This window comes from Anastrepha obliqua, chromosome 3 (assembly GCF_027943255.1).
Source record: "Anastrepha obliqua isolate idAnaObli1 chromosome 3, idAnaObli1_1.0, whole genome shotgun sequence".
NCBI classification, from domain to species: Eukaryota; Metazoa; Arthropoda; class Insecta; order Diptera; family Tephritidae; genus Anastrepha; species Anastrepha obliqua.
Genome location: NC_072894.1, coordinates 123,465,844 through 123,481,088, shown reverse-complemented (window position 1 = coordinate 123,481,088; position 15,245 = coordinate 123,465,844). Strand labels below are relative to the sequence as shown.

Here is a 15,245-nt window from a genome sequence, read left to right as displayed (position 1 = left end):
TTGTCATATTTGGGATGAAGAGTGACCCAAGCAATACGAGGCTGGCGCAAGTTTAACGGTGAATTGCTTTTTTTCATAATTTTCTACTTCGTGAAAATTTCCAAATTTTTTTTAAGGAGAGCAGTCGCAAAAATGGGGCACAGAAACGTTTTTGGTAGCGCATGGCACACATATGGTTGAAGATGCTGCCAATGCTGCTTGAGAGTTCCATCTACATACATACATTCAATAAATATATGTATATATAAGTATGTATATTAGGGTGGGCCGATTTAAAAATCGCTCATTGCTGTGTGAAAATGGTATTCTAGGGATCCAAATAAGAAACTTTGCCGAAGGAACCATACCTATAAAACGAATTCTCATGTCCCCCAATTTGAGTCGAACGCAAAATCCCACTTTGACCCATTTAGAGTGCTCCAATCGAGTCCAAATGTATGACCGACCCCCACTACCTTTGGACGGCCGATCCACCCATGCCAGTGGCACACCCCCTGAAACTCCCCTGGGGGGGTTCCCCATACAATCATTTCAAAATATCATTTTTGGCCTTTACATGAGAAAAGAAACTAAAAAGTAGGTATGGTTCCTTCGGCAAAGTTTCTTATTTTGATCCCTAGAATATGATTTTCACAGAGCAATGGGCGATTTTTCTGCCTCCCCACAAATCGACCCGGCCTAATGTATATGCATATGAACATGGTTTTGGACGAGACGTTAATTAATCCATAAATACATTTAATATATATATATTTTTCTGTAAAAGAATTTTCAGCTACTGTCTGAAAGGAATAAAAGCGGACCTTGTGAGCATATTTTGGACATCCTCATGTGTTTGTTGTAAATACCAAAGCATAGTGAATTAATACATACTTCAAGTAAAAAACATCTCAAGTGCAGTGACAGCAGGCGTCGAAAAGAAATTGATAAACATGTGGAAAGTACGCTGTTAATAAAGAAGAGAAATAAGGCCGGTGATTTAAGCAACGATTGTTGTTGCAATAAAAGTCATTTAATGCGCACAAAAAATGTGCAGACTTGTTTAAACAAAGCGTCAAGTTGTAAAAAAGCATTGACATTGAATGAGCTCAAAATATTGTGACTGGCCGATAACTTCGTAAAACAATACACATGCATACATATACATATTCATACACACCTTGTAATATGTGCACAAATTTGCACAAGCATTTAGTATGTACCCTGCAGGGCAATATACCCAATGGTGCCAACATTATCGGATTTGCGGACGATATCGCAGTAGTTATTACGGCGAAGAGACTGAGCGACATCTGCGAAAAAGCAAATCGGACCATAGCGTCCGTTAACTCATGGTTGGTGCAAAACGGCCTTCAACTCGCCGAGCAAAAAAGGGAGTCCGTACTCATATCGAGCCGGAAAAAAGTAGAGGTGGCAACGATACAAGTTGGCAAGTTGGCAATCACAGCATCACGACAGCACCAGAAGTTAAATATCTGGGAATAGTTATAGACAAGAGGTTATCTTTTAAAACTCACCTGGAGTATGCGGCCAAAAAAGCATCAGCAACTGTAGCAGCCTTATCGCGAATAATGATAAACACCCGCGGGCCAAAACAACGGCGGCGCCAACTCCTAGCAGGCGTGGTGAAGAACCAAATACTATACGGCACCCCTGTTTGGTACATGGCTACGCAACATCCTTCCTACTTACGCGGTATAAAGGCGGCGTATCGTTTATGTGCGCTTCGAGTCTGTTCCGCCTTTAAAACGGTTTCAGAAGAAGCAGCGCTGGTTATCGCTGGAATGTATCCAATAGAGATATTGGCAAACGAAGCTGCAGTATTGGCCGACAGTGAAACGCAACGCATCGTAGCACGGGAAACTAGCACCCAAGCTTGGCAGCAAAAACGGAATACCACAACGAAGGGCCGCTGGACACATCGCTGCATTCCAGACTTGCGAAGCTGGATTGAAAGAAAACACGGAGAAGTGGATTTCTATCTGACGCAATTTTTAACCGGGCATGGATGCTTCAAAGCATACCTCTATCGGTTCAAACATGAATCGGATCCCACTTGCGATCACTGTCGCGTAAACGCGATAGAAGACGTTCACCACGTATTCTTCGAATGCAAGCGTTTTTATGGATCTAGATCGAAGCTTCGGCGAATATTTGGAGGAAACTACGACCCAGATACATTCGTGCAATCCATGCTACAAAGCAAGGAAAACTGGACGGCAGCATGCGATGTCATAGCAGAGACCATGAAAAAACTAAGGACCCTCGAGAGAATACGACGAAGGACCGGCGACTAACTCGCCCTTCCCCCCCACGATGTAATACCTGGCGGTTGTCCCGTGGGGTGCGGAGTTTCGACGAAACAACAGGCTTGTCCTGGTTTCAAAGGGCCACTTGAGGGTAGCGCGCTACCACAACGCCCATGAAAAAAAAAAAAAAAACCCCTGCAGGGAAAAGCCTCAGCAAAATTTATTTCTCCCTAATACCATTTCGCCGATTGCGAAGCACTCGCTATGTGTCTTTATATGTCTTAAGAGTTTAGCCAAAGAACGTACTATACGTTTACTTAAATACACGAAAATGCAATAGCGGATTAAATTTATAGTTCATTATTCATTCAAATATGATACTGGGCAGTTCCCCTAAGATTGGTTAAAATCTGTTTTTATCACTTTGCCAAAACAACCTTAGACTAAAAATGCTATGAGTATCGCTTGATCAGCTTAATGAATCACTCTTTAGTTATTTTTTTTTTACATTTTGCATAGGCCAATATGTGCCTAGTGCGATAAAGCCATCGGATACTCCCAATTCGGCTTGAGGAATGGATTGAGAACACACGAAGCTCTCCTATGTGTATATGTTCTCAAAGAAAATTGCAAAGATGTGCATACACGACACTTGTTGCGGGCAGTATGAAAGATCTACAAATCGAATAATTAGCCGAAGCTTTAATGGCAATTGACCGCCTGGAAGATGGATTTTACCAGTTTTCGTGGGGCGTTATTAAGAATATATGTATGTTAAACCAACCATACAGAGCTGATTCAAGAGTCGAAAGTTTCGAAATTTAACATCATATGAAATCAAAAGTAAATTCAAGACAAAATAATAAAAATAAACTGAAAACTGTTTCTCTAACCGGTTAATGAAATCACCATAATCATTAGCTAATAAGTGACTTATTGCTTACTATGTGATTTATTCAGTAGAAATTGGTATTAGAGAGTAGGACGCAGCGGATTAGCGCGTAAAATTCACGCAACCAGTTGCTTATACGGGAATCATATAAACCTCAAGTCATTAGAAATACATTTGCATGCATTGCATTTCCCCGCAGGGTGTCCATCCATCCACATATGCAGCCGTGTAGATTTTCGTTAGGCTGTCAGTGTTATTTTTCTTTCTAGTAAAACGCTTATCACTTTATTAGTTTTCTTTTCAACTTACAGCTGTTAATGCTAAAATAATTTCTATACGTAAATAAATAAATATTAGTAAAATAAATATACGATAAGCTAGAAATCAACAAACATTAAACAGACATACAACGAAAGATTTTACACTTTGTTTACTATTTTTTGTACGAATAGACACACGCCTATTATTTACACCTTTGCCTGCGTTAGGAATGCTAGCTTCGGGATCCCGGTGTTTTTCATGTCCCGTAAATCGAGGCGATTAGCCTATATTAGTTACGGGATCCCGAAAATCTTAAATATCGAATTAAAAGAAAAACAGTGTTCTAATAAAAATTTCATCACAATAAAAGCTTTTGAATTTCCAAGAAACTTGTTTTAATTTATTTATGGAGCAAATTGATTTAAATTTAAAAACTGCATTAGTCATATTTACAAATAAATCAACTCTTTTTTTACTAATTTTTGCAAGCCAAGCTGAAAAAACATTTACTAGCGTCCGCTGAGCGTAAGCTTTGAGTTAAATACACTTACAGAATACAGCAGTAAGTATTCATATGCCATAATTTTACAATCAGCTCAAAAGCGTTAACGATTCGCCTTATTTTTAGTCGAATATAAATTGTTTGCGGCCAATGAATCATAGGCGTTTAAATTCACAATTCGCTTAGCTTTTACATATTCGTAACAAAATTGGATTTCATTTTAAAATTTTTAATTTTTTCTTACAAAGTTTATCAACTAAAATGAATAAATAAAAATGAACAATTTCCGAAAAAGGTTCAAAATGTCGTATTTTTCATTTAAACGTCTGCAATTAAAAAAGCACGATGGAGAGAATAATGAGATGGTGCCTATCGTGGTTCCGTTACTTTGCTCTCAGCGAATTTGACAATGAGTGACGTGATTTTAGCACCAATATGGCCAGATTAATATTTTCGTAACTTGATTTAGAATTTTTTTGTTATTTAGTCTCCGAGTTTTAGTTATTTCTTCTGAAATTCTGAAATTTTTGTAATATGTTCTAATTGAAATTAGTTCAATAATTCACTTAGTTTTATTTAACTTTACTTTTTTTTTAAGATCTGGTCACATTGCCCATGATTGCGGTTATTGTTGATGTTTATGAATATTCGTTTCTTTTTTGAAATCTGCCTTAATTAACCAAACGTTTTAGTGAATATTTACGCAAAAATAATTCGTGAAAGTGTAGGTATAAGTGAAAAATAAGGAAAAATGAAATGTGCAATGAAAAATTGTGATAGTAAGCACCTCAAAGCGTGTGATATAAGCTTTTTTATATTTCTTATCAGCCAATATGACATTTCTCGCTTTATTTACATTTTTAATTTCCAACTTTTTCTTCTTCTTCTCCTTTCAGCAGTCAAATCTATGTCCCGCTATTGCAGTGTTGCCTAGCTTTGGATATAAAAGCGCATTTAAAGAAAATAAAATACCAAATTTTTATTGAGTTACTTAAAGAACTCTGTATGCGTGACAAATTGTGTTTAAAATGTGTGTTTTTTTAATTAATGTGTTATGGAAATGTATAATTTAATTTATGAGTTTTTTTGTTAAAAGAAACTCTTATTTGCTGTATTTCAGGTTATTTAACAAAATAAAGTACTCTTTTTGTAAAAATGTCGTTATGGTTTTTTCAGTATTTTCTGGTATTTTATTGCTTATTTTTACTGTGAATACACCTCCTGATGCCCTATGTCCCACTAAGGATTGAGGACCGGACGAAACCACAAAAGGAAAAGAAAAATAAATTTTCACTTTCAAAATACTAAATTTTATAAGAATTAACAAATTTTTATTAGCACTAAAATCTTCTCAGAGTGACCTTGTTTAACCTTCCTTTGTTTAATAATAAATTTTTTTTAACTTACAGTTTCGGTAGCCTTAAATTAAAAACAAAAAGAAACAAACACCAAACTTAAAAATTGTCGCATTTTGAGTATAAAAAAGCACTAAATTTATTGTGAAGAGCAAATGGTTGGCAACACTGCACTACTTGGCAAACGTGACGTCACGCACTCTCTGATGGGCGCAATCTTCTTCTATCATTCTTGTTAAAAAAAGTACTATTCCGACTGACACAAAAATAAATGAAGCTCATTCTGATGTTCAGAGACTCAAAATTAGTCTAGCAAACACTTTGTTATGATAGGTTCATATATGTATAACTAGATTATCTACTTTTTCGAGCTTAACTCCCAGTCCGTAATTAAAAAGCGAGATTAACCATACAAAATTTCTCTCCCCAAATCCGAGATTATAAAATAATCCTAAATTATTAACACTTTTTTCGTACAATCCTGTTTTCTGTGTTATCGATACTTACGAATGTAAGGAGAAACGTCAAAGAAAAAACAAAATAAAATTGACACCGGCAAAGAAAAGAGGTTTGCAGACATAATTCGTATAAAATGTTTGTTAGGTATTATTATTTATGCATTTGTATTACAGAAGTAAGCGTGTGTCCTTAAGCGCTTCTGCCTGTTATTGCTTATTATAAAATGTAATATCGACTTTCGCATGCGTATTGCTGCCACAATATTTTGCAACCTCAATAGACGTCGGTCATGGATTTCCTCCAACTGTATATTACTAGTAGCAAATTTCACAATTTAATTAACTATTCCTCCTCCTTGTCTTTTCTTCATATCTTAAATAATAATTAAACAATCCAAAAACTCTAAAATATTCCACCAAACCAATTTCTATGGAGAAAAACCTTTCAAAAAAGTCTTTATAGCTGATTGTCAATTTTACTGCTAATCTGAACGTACTCTCAACAAGGTACCACATTTAAAAAAAATATTTGTAACTAAGAAACCATTCGGAAGTGCATAGGTTCGAATCTGCGTGCATGAAACATTAAATGATAGAATATATATTTTTTTCTAACAGCGGTCGCCCCTGTGCAGGTAATGGCAAACCTTGAAGTGTATTTCTGCCATGAAAACGCTCTTCATAGAAAAATATCTGCCGTTCGGAGTCGACTTAAAACTGTAAGTCCCGCCATTAGTGAAACAACATCAAGACGCACACCACAAATTGGAGCAGGAGCTCAGCCAAACACTCAAAAAGGGTGTGTATTTGATAAACTATACACGTATCAGAAAATATATTATTTTCACATATTGAATTTTTATTCATATTAAAAAAGTTCTCTTCCAAGGCGAGTCTCGCGATCCCGAAATCCCAGGACCAACATTTTCCGCAAATATTGGCACCTCTAGCCTGTGTAGATACAAATTTGAAACTTTTATGTATGCACATATATGTATAATATCTTAATACATAATCGGGTGTTTTTATGAGAGCTTGAGATCTTAGAATGATAATACAAAACATAAATATTGTTGGATTGCATTTTATTTTATTATAATCTGGTAAATAATTTCACGGCATTTTGAATATGATTTCCGGAATATGTCCGCCGCAGCTGCGAGCTACATGGTCCATTCGATCAATCTAATGTTTTATTGCTTTTTCAAATAAATCTAAATAATAAATCTAAATGAGCTCAAACGGCAAAAATGCGACGCAAACAATGGTCACTTTGCTTCAATTCTTGCACGAGCTGCTTTTTATAAGGGTGCAAACCAAGGCTCTTACGCAAAATGTTCAACGTAGTCGAAGAAGGAATCAACATCGTCTTCTTCAACACTTGGCTCTATGAACTTCACGAACATATTTATGTTATTTTTTTTTATTATTATTATTTTATAAGTAAATTTCATTCAAATTCAAATTCATGATGATTTGTCTAACCGTACAGAACGGAAATGTCCGCACATATGCCATTCTCGGCTGTCAAATTACAGTTGTCAATATCGATAGTTCTCATGCAGCTAAAAAATACACCCGCTATATTCCAAGTGTTAAACTATTTGCAAACATTACACGCGTGCACTTTTGCATTTTAAATTATTTCCTCCTTTCCCCCAAACATCGCCCATACCCTTTATCACTCACCCTGCATAAACTAACAAAATTTATATGGATGTATGTACTTAGAACAATAACAACAAATAACCGGCACACGTCGGAAAATAGAGTATTGCAATTATGAAACCCAGTGTCAGTGGTCGACGCTGCCGCTGCTGCTGTTTGATATACCAACGCGCCTCTTTCTCCGTTGACGCTGCCACGTGACCCATTCACATTTTTGTTGTCTATTGTAATTTTGCTGCAATAGGCATTTCCCATCTCGGCCTGAGTGCTTTCGAATTCTGGCAGTGAAATGTGATTCTTATATAAACGCTTTGACGTTAACTTCCTTCTATTAGCACTGATTGATATTTGTTTTCAATTTGGTTGTTTTTCACGTGTAGAAGCGGGTATGGTGGCGCTAAAGGCAATGCAGATAATTATTGCATTTGATAAAAATCCCCGTAAAGCGGTTAGGTGTATATTTCGTGCCTTTCGAAGGTGGACCACTCCAAGTAGCTTACTTGCATGAGTAATCAGTTAATACGTAAGTGTTTTTTTATATACATACATACGTACATGCATATGTACTTAGGAGGTAAGTTCTTTACTCATGTAATGCGTTTTTAGAATTCTCAATTAGTTTCGAAGAATAAGACCAAGCGTAGAGATGATAATGCGCGCGGCGAAAATATTATATAAGCTGGAAGATGTCAGTGTGAAGGACTTAGAGCAACAGAAAGTTGGGCGGCTGACAAAGGATTTGAAGAATATAAAGTGTTTGCTGTTAAGCACAAAGCAAGCGAATACGTCTACATATGTACATCAATCCATTAGCTCGGCTGAGTTATGGCAGCGCGCTATGACAGTCGACTACCTACTGAAACAGTTAATTTTTTGCACACTCATCGCGCTTAAGTTTAATGGACTGCGGAAAGTAAAAGGTAATTTTTTCACAGTAACGAAAAACATTTGTGTGTAGAAGTACAAGTAGAGAGTAGATGAAACGCTCAAAAACAACAGTTTAATATAACATATATATATATTATATAACATATATATATTATATATATATATATATATAATTGGCGCGAAAACCTTTTTTGGGAGCTTGGCCGAGCTCCTCCCCCTATTTGTGGGAAGAGGGACCTACAGTTTCAAGTCGACTCCGATCGGCAGATATTTTATGAGGAGCTTTTTCATGGCAGAAATACACTCGGAGGTTTGCCATTGCCTGCCGAGGGGCGACCGCTATTAGAAAAATGTTTTTCTTAATTTTGGTGTTTCACCGAGATTCGAACCAACGTTCTCTCTCTGAATTCCGAATGGTAATCACGCACCAACCTATTCGGCTACGGGGGCCGCCATATGCATATATGTATGTACATATAAATATATAAATGCCATAGTGCTAAATGCAACAATATCCATGGTTAAGATGGACAATTAATTCCGGAAGAAAATCCTATGTTGGGATAATTCTAGATGTAATTACATATAATCTAAAATACTATAATATATTTCACCACATACACCTGATTCCCTATTTACACGATAGTTACGTTCCCAAAACATTCGTGTAAAAAGAGAATTGGGTGAAACAATGTTAAAAAAATGTGTAGAGTTTAATGTATCAAATATATTATAAGAAATAAATTATTTAACGGCAAAAGTAAAATCCACCGAGTTTCAGAAACTTTTTCTGAGGCTAATTTAAACGCTTCGTACATGCGACGAAAAATTTCACTCTATTTGCTCTATTAGATTCAAGAAAAATTAATTCATTTATGCAAAGTCGTGTTTTTTCGTGTGAATAAATATATTGTTTTTCTTTTTAACTCGTGTTAAATCAAATTCGCGTAAAACAAATTCGTGCAAACAGAGAATTAGTTGTAATAATTTTTGTTTAATATAAAATCGTAGAAACCATCAAGCACTTAATATAAATGAAAATTAAAAAGATGAAGAAATCCTTAACTTTTCTTACTTGAAAAAAAATTTCAGTACTGGGAATATTTTAGCGATTTTAAAAAAACATGAGTCTCTCAAAGGAATGCTGACATACGAATTGTCAAAAAAATTTACCTTTTATTGCTTAAAGGGCTATTAAAACTCACTCCAACAATAAAATTGAGTGTGAAAAAAATTATTCAATCTAGATAAAAATGCCTATTGCACCACCCGCCTAAAGTTGTTAGTTTAAGAGTTAAGACGGATAACTAATTCGATCAAATTTTTATAAATACTATAAGTATATTAAATAAATTAATTTGGTGAGAAGAATATAATAAAAACATAAAAAAAATAAAAAAATAATCCACTTATAGTTGGAAGCACTGGTTTCAGCATGGCGCTAATCAGTTAAGATGGCAGACAAAGTCGCTAAACTTTTGCACTTTGCACTTTTCATATACAAATATTTTACTTGGCGAGCAGCGTAATTCTCTAGCGAGCACAGAGGTGGTAAATCGAAACCAGCTACTATTACTTGACCATTGAATAGAATATGGCAAAAGCATCGAGCAGGTCATGGAATTTAATTACCAGGGCGCAAAAATAACATCTTCAAAAAATGTCATTGATGAGGTGCGAAATCAATCAGCAAAAGGCCTCACCTGAGGTCTTTTCGCGATATTATATGAAAAAACCAATCAATGAGCATCAAGAGCAAATATACATACATATTTTTTTAAAACAATAACATATGTATTGCATTTTTTTTCTTTGAAAAAAAACGGGGCCTGCATTAAAGATAAAGAAATGCATTTTGAACCAATGACAGTTTACTTAATAAGCGCCTTTGATTCGCTATGTATTAGCGAGTGGCCAAGAGATTAAGCAGCTGGTATAAATATACATATATCGGAAGCACTGTAAAAGAGCTGTTAAAAATTATATTTGTTCGAAAACACTTAATGAGTATAAGTGAGACCGCGTTCATATAGGGAAACATTTGTTGCTTCTACTCGTCATTTGTGATGCTCAGCAATTGCAAGCAACGGAGCTGCGGGTGTGAGCACGACAGGCAACACCAAAAGAGAATTCGCAAAGTTCTTATGAGAGTTGCCAAATATCAGAAAAGAGAGTTAGCAGCATTGAAAATAGTTTTATGAGGTATAACTATACTCGCTAGCAGCGAATCTTGCTCGATAACTTTGTTATTGCTTTCAAATGCAATTTTTTAGTCAAGTGAGTAGAGACCAGAGATAGCGAGCAGAGAAGTGGCGAATCGAAGGGGCCTAATATCGCATTTGTATTTTGTACGTCACTAAGACTTAAACTCACAGTGAATACCTATACTCTGAATTTGTGAGCAAATCAAAGGGTGCCTTGGTTGATACATTTTGTAGGACTTATTTGTGCTTCGGAATCCATTTATTTTATTCCCCTTCAAATTAAAAATAGTCTTAAGTATGCCACCATTTTCCCAATCCTAGGAACCATATTCCAACTCGATTTTCAAAATGGTGTCTCCGGAGTTGCCTGGAATTTTTTTGGCGAATATCTTAACGCAAGCGACGCATAAGACCCAGATAATATATTTTTATATAAATAAATGTATGAGTATGTACGTTTTCACAATAGACAGTTCGCGTTACCGGAACGAACCAATTTATGTCCAGCTTAATTCTTATTTCCAGCTTCATGATTACTTGATTACTTATCACTTGAGCAGAGTCGCTCAAACATTTATCAATAATGTTTTCGATATGCCCAATAACGACCGCCGTGATAATATAAAGACGCCACTACCAACCTCAAAAAAATATTTTTCCGAATCGAGCCGGATTCCCGAGCGGTATTATGACAAATTTCTGGTGCAGGACGAAGAAACAAATAGGAAAAGTTGTAAATTACCACATTGTCCCATTATCAGTTTTGGAACATAGGAAGACTTATAGATAGTACTATTGCTGCGTTAAACTCAAGTCACAAGTATTATTACTTATAGAATCTGAGAGAATTTAACAGAATTCTGAGGTTTCACACAAAAACTTTCCAAATTTTTAAGATAATACGATTGGAAAGTATAACTTGGGCAACGGAAATGCATCTAAATCAATTTTAAGGAATTCTTGTGATTCTTCTAGTTAAATAAAATTGCGTGAAACTTATAAAAAAATTCCTTTATTATTCCTATAAACTGATATTAGTTCTCAGTACACAGGTGAAAATGAGAGTTTCAGATCATGTTTTTTATGGATAAGCAGTCGTCACATTTAGTGCCAATTTCATTATAAATGTGAAGCGAAGTGAAGTAAACCGATCGTATACGGGTGATCGAAACCGCATCTCTGGCCCTTTCAACCTCAATAAGTAAACTAAATTTAATCAATGACACATAGAGTATTTCCATTACCGAGGGCAGTAAACTAAATTTAATCAATGACACATAGAGTATTTCCATTACCGAGGACAGTTCTTCAAAAGCCTTTAATAATTTAGCAGATTCACTCAACTTACCATATAATCTGATTATAAATATTGACTGAACTTTTAAATAAATTTTAAGACGTAGGTAAATGAACGCAAATAATATATAAAATCAATTTTTTTTTACTAAACTACAATGTTTTACAGCTGATAAGTCTGAGTTTGGGTTATATTCGTGTAAAGAACATATCGTATATTTTTTTTATGAAAATGGAAAAGGGAGAATTTCGTACAGTGACCAAAAACTTTTACATTGTAGAAGAGAGCGTGAGATGAAATTCATAACATATCTTCATAACTTGTCACTTTGGTTTCTGGACAAATGAATTCACAAAGAGTGAAGAATGTTGACGAAACTAGTGGAAAAACCATAATATTCTGCACAGAATTCAGAGAACCTTATAAGCATGCATTGCATAAAATAATAGTTCGTGGGACAGCTACCTACTCTTCAGTCATTAATGAAGTAACACGAGTGGAGGAGGCTGCGTTGATTTTTTCGTATATCTCAAACATTGTATCAGTTTTTTCGTAAACAAACAGCTATCATGACCGCAGTTGCAGCAACGAATCAGCTGATTCCTTCAAAATCACTGACAACCGTTAACGGTCTAATGTTGACCACACCTTTGCAACGATGTGCCCCGTTAGCTCGTCTGGCCTTCGTGAGCCAAGTAAAAGTTGGAGAAGTGCGCCGCGCTCAAAGAGAAAAATAAAGGACAATTTTCCCGGACAAACTTTGCTTTTTTAGCTAGCTAATCGGTAAGCGTCGTTCAGTTTTGGCAAGGAATAAGTCTGTGTGTGATTTTGTTTGTTGTACAGTCATTTACTGGCTAAAAGGAGCATTAATATTGAAAGCTCGTGCAAGATTTTCACCAAAATCACGAATTAAATCGAAAGCACTTCAATTCGAAAATTGTGTCTAATTGACGTAAACCACACTTGAATATTAAAACACTTATAGGCCTGCCTTCGATTATCTTATATTTCACAGCAATATCAAGAAAAAACTATTTTTATTTTTTTATTTTGTAAAAGTTTACATAACAATATAATTATTATAATATAAACTTACAAACTAACGCAGCGCTAGCATCAGAGAGTAGAAAAAAAGAACAAATATACATACATATTATTTTTATTTCTCATATTAAACCAATTGGAGAATAACAGTTGGAATCAAGTTTTCAATTAGAATTTTCTCAATTTGAGAAACACAACAAAACACACTTTGATTCTCCACTTGAAGGTGCTGTGCAGAATCACTAATGGAAATTAATTTCAATATTCCTCAGTGAAGCTTACGAAATCATGATATTTTCTTTCTATTAGGCCTCCAATGCCGCAATTTCTAGAACTTTAAGAGAATTTAACTTGCTTTCAAATCCTATTGGCCGTGATTTTTCTTACACAAAATACCACTAATACTATTAAATGAATAAATAAATGAATTGAATTGAAATGAATAGCTTAACTATTTTCTACGTTTTTTTAAATATGTTTTCCTTTTTTTTACTGGCAAAATTTTTACAATTCCCTACATTAAAATGAAAGATGTAAGTAAATAATGAGTTTAAATTATTTTTAATTGAATTATTAAAATAAATAATAATCGGGTTTTCTTAGTCGTAGTATTAAGAACTACTGCATTTCTAGATTATTATTATTATTAATTAAAATATTTTTTTTTATTTACTGATTTTTTTTAATAAATACATAAATTTGACTTTGAACCCAAATGTTTACTTAACTTGACTTAGCACCTCCCCCCAAATATCAATCACTCGCAGCTGTAGCCTAATATTCTCTCTTAAGAAAAACTCTTTATGAAATGGTACTAAAATCGTGTATGTCTCCACTCAATGCGCCTAGTATCGCTGAAGTAGTAAAATCCCCAAACTAGCTTTGCTCTTACAAAAAATAAATAATTTTTATTTTTGTCACTGACTTTTGTTTTTTACCTTGAAACCAGTAAATAGTTTAAATTTACCTGAAAATGTTTGATAACATAACCTTTTTTATGGGCGCAATTACCTAATTGCATAGCCTCTTTTAACGCAATGTTCGTTACCACAACAATGACCTCTTCTCACAATTGCTGTTTTCAACTCACACAGATTTCATAAGAATGGAAAAAATACTTAGTATCTCGGAGACGTGATAGGTAAGTAAGTTTTGGCAGCGAAAAGTTGGCGCGTTATTTCGTGGGCCGCCCTTGGGCACTATGACAGGCGCACAGAAGGACACATATGCATACATATGTAAAGAGTGAGGCGACAATTAGGGCTGGCACAACTGTACAGTAGTTGTTGGTACTTACCCTTCACTTTTTTTTTGTACGTTTATTGTCTGACCTTCGCTTCTGCCTTTTTATTCGTTTATTATTTGTTGTTCTCTGCTTCTCTTAAGTCTTTTAATTTTCAACACGTTCTGATTTGCTTCGCTAAAGGACGTTTTGGAAGACTTAAACAATAAACGTGATTTGCGCGAAAATGAAAAATAAAAACGAAATACAACAAAAAATGCTCAGCTAACGTTTATATAAAATCGCGAATAAATTGGCGCGGACTTCTTTGTCTTCAATACGCTTTTGCGGAATTTCGAAACAATAAAAAACAAAAGCGTATTTCCTTATTGCACTTTTGTTTTCGAAAAATTCAAAAAGACAAAAAAAAAAGCCGACACACAATGAGTTCTTGCGCCGAAAACAACGCGTTTTAATATAAATATAAGTATGTGATTTATATTAAATAAAACGGCGGCAGGATTCTGATTCTGCGAAATTAAAACACTTGAAATTCGTCCGTGCAGCCTGTTGGATGTGTTACAGAGTAGAAGTGTTGTATCGCACTGACGGTGTATAACGTATTTGAACTCGCAAAGACGACTGTGCTGGCTGTTGTTGTGTGACCGCGCTCGAGGAGGCCGCACCGAGCCAGCAAGTCAGCGAACCGCAAGCCAAATAGTCAGTCAGTTCGTTAAGCAGAGAAGCACACACACACACTCACCGCAAGTAATCCAACAGCTCTGCAAACGTCACGAAACTGCTTGGCGTGTGTGTATGACTACGTGAATACTTTCTTCTCGATTTCGGCGCTGCAGTTCTTGCTGGAGCAGCGCTGTAGGTTGAGGGCGCTATCTCGGAAAATTTCGCTTTATGTACACACATGCATATGCATTTCTGTGGGTGTGAGTGTGTAGAAATTGTTTTTAGTTTTTCTCGCTGTTCGAATCGGGATGCTTCGTCACAGAAATACTCAGCAGCAGGTATGTGTTGGTAAGCAGTCCAAGTGGACAAGAAGGTTTCAGCTGAAACAACAACATCGGTAATGACATTCATCTGTTAAATGCACAGTGGGTTGAGGGTTGCTCAAAAACTACCAAATATTGATTAAAGCGCATATGTACTTACATTTACATACATGCATGCATGCATGTATGTGTGAATTT

The 15,245-nt window shown here is 35.4% G+C and overlaps 1 protein-coding gene across 2 annotated transcripts in view; it reads right to left on the bottom strand.

Annotated features, from left to right (window-relative positions):
• LOC129240290 (facilitated trehalose transporter Tret1-2 homolog) overlaps positions 1-14,689 on the bottom strand; it is a 121,407-nt gene extending 106,718 nt beyond the window's left edge. Inside the window, exon 1 of one of the 2 annotated variants that reach the window (XM_054875998.1) lies at positions 14,116-14,689. The gene's annotated coding sequence lies outside the window, so the exon portion shown is untranslated. The remainder of the gene's footprint in view (positions 1-14,115) is intronic. The other variant, XM_054875999.1, reaches the window with a different exon arrangement.
• Positions 14,690-15,245: the final 556 nt, after the last annotated feature.